The sequence below is a fragment of the Brassica rapa genome, unplaced genomic scaffold (assembly GCF_000309985.2).
Source record: "Brassica rapa cultivar Chiifu-401-42 unplaced genomic scaffold, CAAS_Brap_v3.01 Scaffold0059, whole genome shotgun sequence".
NCBI lineage: Eukaryota > Viridiplantae > Streptophyta > Magnoliopsida > Brassicales > Brassicaceae > Brassica > Brassica rapa.
In genome coordinates this window covers 1-8201 of record NW_022610004.1, presented here as the reverse complement: position 1 = coordinate 8201, position 8201 = coordinate 1, and the positions used below count along the sequence as shown (strand labels likewise).

General features: G+C 40.4%; 2 long non-coding RNA genes across 2 annotated transcripts; both read left to right on the top strand.

The window, feature by feature from the left end:
• Positions 1-1884: 1884 nt before the first annotated feature.
• Positions 1885-2493, top strand: LOC117129694. The gene is made up of 2 exons (XR_004453318.1): positions 1885-2018; positions 2371-2493. It is a non-coding gene; the product is annotated as an uncharacterized LOC117129694 (long non-coding RNA).
• Positions 2494-5941: 3448 nt separating this feature from the next.
• LOC117129691 lies at positions 5942-6706 on the top strand. The gene is made up of 2 exons (XR_004453315.1): positions 5942-6065; positions 6419-6706. It is a non-coding gene; the product is annotated as an uncharacterized LOC117129691 (long non-coding RNA).
• The last annotated feature ends 1495 nt before the right edge of the window (positions 6707-8201 follow it).

The window sequence follows — 8201 nt, the reverse complement described above, 5'->3', positions numbered from 1 at the left end:
ATACATAAAGTGGTGGAGAATCTCCAGGAAGTTGAATAAATCTCATAGGAGTTGGCAAGAAGAAGTTATCCCACTTTCAAATCAGGTGATTCCAGTTTCCCAGTTTGGGAATAGCACATCTTCATCGTCGTTCCAATCAAACCAGGATGAATCACTTTGTGAGAAGCTTGATTTGAATACATAAAGTGGTGGAGAATGACCAGGAAGTTGAATAAATCTCATAGGAGTTGGCAAGAAGAAGTTATCCCACTTTCAAATCAGGTGATTCCAGTTTCCCAGTTTGGGAATAGGACGGCTTCATCGTCGTTCCAATCAAACCAGGATGAATCTCTTTGTGAGAAGCTTGATTTGGATACATAAAGTGGTGAAGAATCACCAGGAAGTTGAATAAATCTCATAGGAGTTGGCAAGAAGAAGTTATCCCACTTTAAAATCAGGTGATTCCAGTTTCCCAGTTTGGGAATAGGACAGCTTCTTCGCCGTTCCAATCAAACCAGGATGAATCTCTTTGTGAGAAGCTTGATTTGGAGACATTAAGTGGAGGAGAATCACCAGGAAGTTGAATAAATTTCATAGGAGTTGGCAAGAAGAAGTTATCCCACTTTCAAATCAGGTGATTCCAGTTTCCCAGTTTGGGAATAGCACAGTTTCATCGTCGTTCCAATTAAACCGGGATGAATCACTGTGTGTGAAGCTTGATTTGGATACATAAAGTGGTGAAGAATCACCAGGAAGTTGAATAAATCTCTTAGGAGCTGCCAAGAAGAAGTTATCCCACTTTAAAATCAGGTGATTCCAGTTTCCCAGTTTGGGAATAGGACAGCTTCTTCGCCGTTCCAATCAAACCAGGATGAATAACTTTGTGAGAAGCATGATTTGGATACATAAAGTGGTGGAGAATCACCAGGAAGTTGAATAAATCTCGTAGGAGTTGGCAAGAAGAAGTTATCCCACTTCCAAATCAGGTGATTCCAGTTTCCCAGTTTGGGAATAGCACAGCTTCATCGTCGTTCCAATTAAACCGGGATGAATCACTGTGTGTGAAGCTTGATTTGGATACATAAACTGGTGAAGAATCACCAGGAAGTTGAATAAATCTCATAGGAGTTGGCAAGAAGAAGTTATCCCACTTTCAAATCAGGTGATTCCAGTTTCCCAGTTTGGGAATACCACAGCTTCATCGTCGTTCCAATCAAACCAGGATGAATAACTTTGTGAGAAGCATTATTTGGATACATAAAGTGGTGGAGAATCACCAGGAAGTTGAATAAATCTCGTAGGAGTTGGCAAGAAGTTATCCCACTTTCAAATCAGGTGATTCCAGTTTCCCAGTTTGGGAATAGCACAGCTTCATCGTCATTCCAATTAAACCAGGATGAATCACTTTGTGAGAAGCTTGATTTGGATACATAAAGTGGTGGAGAATCTCCAGGAAGTTGTATAAATCTCATAGGAGTTGGCAAGAAGAAGTTATCCCGCTTTCAAGTCAGGTGATTCCAGTTTCCCAGTTTGGGAATAGCACAGCTTCATCGTCGTTCCAATCAAACCAGGATGAATCACTTTGTGAGAAGCTTGATTTGAATACATAAAGTGGTGGAGAATGACCAGGAAGTTGAATAAATCTCATAGGAGTTGGCAAGAAGAAGTTATCCCACTTTCAAATCAGGTGATTCCAGTTTCCCAGTTTGGGAATAGGACAGCTTCATCGTCGTTCCAATCAAACCAGGATGAATATCTTTGTGAGAAGCTTGATTTGGATACATAAAGTGGTGGAGAATCTCCAGGAAGTTGAATAAATCTCATAGGAGTTGGCAAGAAGAAGTTATCCCACTTTCAAATCAGGTGATTCCAGTTTCCCAGTTTGGGAATAGCACATCTTCATCGTCGTTCCAATCAAACCAGGATGAATCACTTTGTGAGAAGCTTGATTTGAATACATAAAGTGGTGGAGAATGACCAGGAAGTTGAATAAATCTCATAGGAGTTGGCAAGAAGAAGTTATCCCACTTTAAAATCAGGTGATTCCAGTTTTCCAGTTTGGGAATAGGACAGCTTCTTCGCCGTTCCAATCAAACCAGGATGAATCTCTTTGTGAGAAGCTTGATTTGGAGACATTAAGTGGAGGAGAATCACGAGGAAGTTGAATAAATTTCATAGGAGTTGGCAAGAAGAAGTTATCCCACTTTCAAATCCCGTGATTCCAGTTTCCCAGTTTGGGAATAGCACAGTTTCATCGTCGTTCCAATTAAACCGGGATGAATCACTGTGTGTGAAGCTTGATTTGGATACATAAAGTGGTGAAGAATCACCAGGAAGTTGAATAAATCTCTTAGGAGCTGGCAAGAAGAAGTTATCCCACTTTAAAATCAGGTGATTCCAGTTTCCCAGTTTGGGAATAGGACAGCTTCTTCGCCGTTCCAATCAAACCAGGATGAATCTCTTTGTGAGAAGCTTGATTTGGAGACATAAAGTGGAGGAGAATCACCAGGAAGTTGAATAAATTTCATAGGAGTTGGCAAGAAGAAGTTATCCCACTTTCAAATCAGGTGATTCCAGTTTCCCAGTTGGGGAATAGCCCAGCTTCTTCGTCGTTCCAATCAAACCAGGATGAATCATTTTGTGAGAATCTTGATTTGGATACATAAATTGGTGGAGAATCTCCAGGAAGTTGAATAAATCACATAGGAGTTGGGATGAAGAAGTTATCCCACTTTCAAATCAGGTGATTCCAGTTTCCCAGTTTGGGAATTCCACAGCTTCATCAACGTACCAATCAAACAAGGATGAATCTCTTTGTGAGAAGCTTGATTTGGAGACATAAAGTGGTGGAGAATCACCAGGAAGTTGAATAAATTTCATATGAGTTGGCAAGAAGAAGTTATCCCACTTTCAAATCAGGTGATTCCAGTTTCCCAGTTGGGGAATAGCCCAGCTTCTTCGTCGTTCCAATCAAACCAGGATGAATCATTTTGTGAGAAGCTTGATTTGGATACATAAAGTGGTGGAGAATCTTCAGGAAGTTGAATAAATCTCATAGGAGTTGGGATGAAGAAGTTATCCCACTTTCAAATCAGGTGATTCCAGTTTCTCAGTTTGGGAATTCCACAGCTTCATCAACGTTCCAATCAAACAAGGATGAATCACTTTGTGAGGAGCTTGATTTGGATACATAAAGTGGTGGAGAATCACCAGGAAGTTGAATAAATCTCATAGGAGTTGGGATGAAGAAGTTATCCCACTTACAAATCAGGTGATTCAAGTTTCCCAGTTTGGGAATAGCACAACTTCTTCGTCGTTCCAATCAAACCAGGATGAACCACTTTGTGAGAAGCTTGATTTGGATACATAAAGTGGTGGAGAATCTCCAGGAAGTTGAATAAATCTCATAGGAGTTGGCAAGAAGAAGTTATCCCGCTTTCAAATAAGGTGATTCCAGTTTCCTAGTTAGGGAATAGGACAACTTCTTCATCGTTCCAATCAAACCAGGATGATTCACTTTGTGAGAAGCTTTATTTGAATACATAAAGTGGTGGAGAATCTCCAGGAAGTAGAATAAATCTCATAGGAGTTGGGATGAAGAAGTTATCCCACTTTCAAATCAGGTGATTCCAGTTTCCCAATTTGGGAATAGGACAGCTTCTTCGTCGTTCCAATCAAACCAGGATGAATCACTTTGTCAGAAGCTTGATTTGGATACATAAAGTGGTGGAGAATCTCCAGGAAGTTGAATAAATCTCATAGGAGTTGGCAAGAAGAAGTTATCCCACTTTCAAATCAGGTGATTCCAGTTTCCCAGTTTGGGAATAGCACCGCTTCTTCGTCGTTCCAATCAAACCAGGATGAATCACTTTATGAGAAGCTTCATTTGGATACATAAAGTGGTGGAGAATCACCAGGAAGTTGAATAAATTTCATAGGAGTTGGCAAGAAGAAGTTATCCCACTTTCAAATCAGGTGATTCCAGTTTCCCAGTTTGGGAATAGCACAGTTTCATCGTCGTTCCAATTAAACCGGGATGAATCACTGTGTGTGAAGCTTGATTTGGATACATAAAGTGGTGAAGAATCACCAGGAAGTTGAATAAATCTCTTAGGAGCTGCCAAGAAGAAGTTATCCCACTTTAAATCAGGTGATTCCAGTTTCCCAGTTTGGGAATAGGACAGCTTCTTCGCCGTTCCAATCAAACCAGGATGAATAACTTTGTGAGAAGCATGATTTGGATACATAAAGTGGTGGAGAATCACCAGGAAGTTGAATAAATCTCGTAGGAGTTGGCAAGAAGAAGTTATCCCACTTCCAAATCAGGTGATTCCAGTTTCCCAGTTTGGGAATAGCACAGCTTCATCGTCGTTCCAATTAAACCGGATGAATCACTGTGTGTGAAGCTTGATTGGATACATAAACTGGTGAAGAATCACCAGGAAGTTGAATAAATCTCATAGGAGTTGGCAAGAAGAAGTTATCCCACTTTCAAATCAGGTGATTCCAGTTTCCCCCAGTTTGGGAATACCACAGCTTCATCGTCGTTCCAATCAAACCAGGATGAATAACTTTGTGAGAAGCATTATTTGGATACATAAAGTGGTGGAGAATCACCAGGAAGTTGAATAAATCTCGTAGGAGTTGGCAAGAAGTTATCCCACTTTCAAATCAGGTGATTCCAGTTTCCCAGTTTGGGAATAGCACAGCTTCATCGTCATTCCAATTAAACCAGGATGAATCACTTTGTGAGAAGCTTGATTTGGATACATAAAGTGGTGGAGAATCTCCAGGAAGTTGAATAAATCTCATAGGAGTTGGCAAGAAGAAGTTATCCCGCTTTCAAGTCAGGTGATTCCAGTTTCCCAGTTTGGGAATAGCACAGCTTCATCGTCGTTCCAATCAAACCAGGATGAATCACTTTGTGAGAAGCTTGATTTGAATACATAAAGTGGTGGAGAATGACCAGGAAGTTGAATAAATCTCATAGGAGTTGGCAAGAAGAAGTTATCCCACTTTCAAAATCAGGTGATTCCAGTTTCCCAGTTTGGGAATAGGACAGCTTCATCGTCGTTCCAATCAAACCAGGATGAATATCTTTGTGAGAAGCTTGATTTGGATACATAAAGTGGTGGAGAATCTCCAGGAAGTTGAATAAATCTCATAGGAGTTGGCAAGAAGAAGTTATCCCACTTTCAAATCAGGTGATTCCAGTTTCCCAGTTTGGGAATAGCACATCTTCATCGTCGTTCCAATCAAACCAGGATGAATCACTTTGTGAGAAGCTTGATTTGAATACATAAAGTGGTGGAGAATGACCAGGAAGTTGAATAAATCTCATAGGAGTTGGCAATAAGAAGTTATCCCACTTTCAAATCAGGTGATTCCAGTTTCCCAGTTTGGGAATAGGACGGCTTCATCGTCGTTCCAATCAAACCAGGCTGAATATCTTTGTGAGAAGCTTGATTTGGATACATAAAGTGGTGAAGAATCACCAGGAAGTTGAATAAATCTCATAGGAGTTGGCAAGAAGAAGTTATCCCACTTTAAAATCAGGTGATTCCAGTTTTCCAGTTTGGGAATAGGACAGCTTCTTCGCCGTTCCAATCAAACCAGGATGAATCTCTTTGTGAGAAGCTTGATTTGGAGACATTAAGTGGAGGAGAATCACGAGGAAGTTGAATAAATTTCATAGGAGTTGGCAAGAAGAAGTTATCCCACTTTCAAATCACGTGATTCCAGTTTCCCAGTTTGGGAATAGCACAGTTTCATCGTCGTTCCAATTAAACCGGGATGAATCACTGTGTGTGAAGCTTGATTTGGATACATAAAGTGGTGGAAGAATCACCAGGAAGTTGAATAAATCTCTTAGGAGCTGGCAAGAAGAAGTTATCCCACTTTAAAATCAGGTGATTCCAGTTTTCCCAGTTTGGGAATAGGACAGCTTCTTCGCCGTTCCAATCAAACCAGGATGAATCTCTTTGTGAGAAGCTTGATTTGGAGACATAAAGTGGAGGAGAATCACCAGGAAGTTGAATAAATTTCATAGGAGTTGGCAAGAAGAAGTTATCCCACTTTCAAATCAGGTGATTCCAGTTTCCCAGTTGGGGAATAGCCCAGCTTCTTCGTCGTTCCAATCAAACCAGGATGAATATCTTTGTGAGAAGCTTGATTTGGATACATAAAGTGGTGGAGAATCTCCAGGAAGTTGAATAAATCTCATAGGAGTTGGCAATAAGAAGTTATCCCACTTTCAAATCAGGTGATTCCAGTTTCCCAGTTTGGGAATAGGACGGCTTCATCGTCGTTCCAATCAAACCAGGCTGAATATCTTTGTGAGAAGCTTGATTTGGATACATAAAGTGGTGAAGAATCACCAGGAAGTTGAATAAATCTCATAGGAGTTGGCAAGAAGAAGTTATCCCACTTTAAAATCAAGGTGATTCCAGTTTTCCAGTTTGGGAATAGGACAGCTTCTTCGCCGTTCCAATCAAACCAGGATGAATCTCTTTGTGAGAAGCTTGATTTGGAGACATTAAGTGGAGGAGAATCACGAGGAAGTTGAATAAATTTCATAGGAGTTGGCAAGAAGAAGTTATCCCACTTTCAAATCACGTGATTCCAGTTTCCCAGTTTGGGAATAGCACAGTTTCATCGTCGTTCCAATTAAACCGGGATGAATCACTGTGTGTGAAGCTTGATTTGGATACATAAAGTGGTGAAGAATCACCAGGAAGTTGAATAAATCTCTTAGGAGCTGGCAAGAAGAAGTTATCCCACTTTAAAATCAGGTGATTCCAGTTTCCCAGTTTGGGAATAGGACAGCTTCTTCGCCGTTCCAATTCAAACCAGGAGAATCTCTTTGTGAGAAGCTTGATTTGGAGACATAAAGTGGAGGAGAATCACCAGGAAGTTGAATAAATTTCATAGGAGTTGGCAAGAAGAAGTTATCCCACTTTCAAATCAGGTGATTCCAGTTTCCCAGTTGGGAATAGCCCAGCTTTCTTCGTCGTTCCAATCAAACCAGGATGAATCATTTTGTGAGAATCTTGATTTGGATACATAAATTGGTGGAGAATCTCCAGGAAGTTGAATAAATCACATAGGAGTTGGGATGAAGAAGTTATCCACTTTCAAATCAGGTGATTCCAGTTTCCCAGTTTGGGAATTCCACAGCTTCATCAACGTACCAATCAAAACACGGATGAATCTCTTTGTGAGAAGCTTGATTTGGAGACATAAAGTGGTGGAGAATCACCAGGAAGTTGAAATAAATTTCATATGAGTTGGCAAGAAGAAGTTATCCCACTTTCAAATCAGGTGATTCCAGTTTCCCAATGGGGAATAGCCCAGCTTCTTCGTCGTTCCAATCAAACCAGGATGAATCATTTTGTGAGAAGCTTGATTTGGATACATAAAGTGGTGGAGAATCTTCAAGGAAGTTGAATAAATCTCATAGGAGTTGGGATGAAGAAGTTATCCCACTTTCAAATCAGGTGATTCCAGTTTCTCAGTTTGGGAATTCCACAGCTTCATCAACGTTCCAATCAAACAAGGATGAATCACTTTGTGAGGAGCTTGATTTGGATACATAAAGTGGTGGAGAATCACCAGGAAGTTGAATAAATCTCATAGGAGTTGGGATGAAGAAGTTATCCCACTTACAAATCAGGTGATTCAAGTTTCCCAGTTTGGGAATAGCACAACTTCTTCGTCGTTCCAATCAAAACAGGATGAACCACTTTGTGAGAAGCTGATTTGGATACATAAAGTGGTGGAGAATCTCCAGGAAGTTGAATAAATTCATAGGAGTTGGCAAGAAGAAGTTATCCCGCTTTCAAATAAGGTGATTCCAGTTTCCTAGTTAGGGAAATAGGACAACTCTCTCATCGTTCCAATCAACCAGGATGATTCACTTTGTGAGAAGCTTGATTTGAATTCATAAAGTGGTGGAGAATCCCAGGAAGTAGAATAAATCTCATAGGAGTTGGGATGAAGAAGTTATCCCACTTTCAAATCAGGTGATTCCAGTTTCCCAATTTGGGAATAGGACAGCTTCTTCGTCGTTCCAATCAAACCAGGATGAATCACTTTGTCAGAAGCTTGATTTGGATACATAAAGTGGTGGAGAATCTCCAGGAAGTTGAATAAATCTCATAGGAGTTGGCAAGAAGAAGTTATCCCACTTTCAAATCAGGTGATTCCAGTTTCCCAGTTGGGAA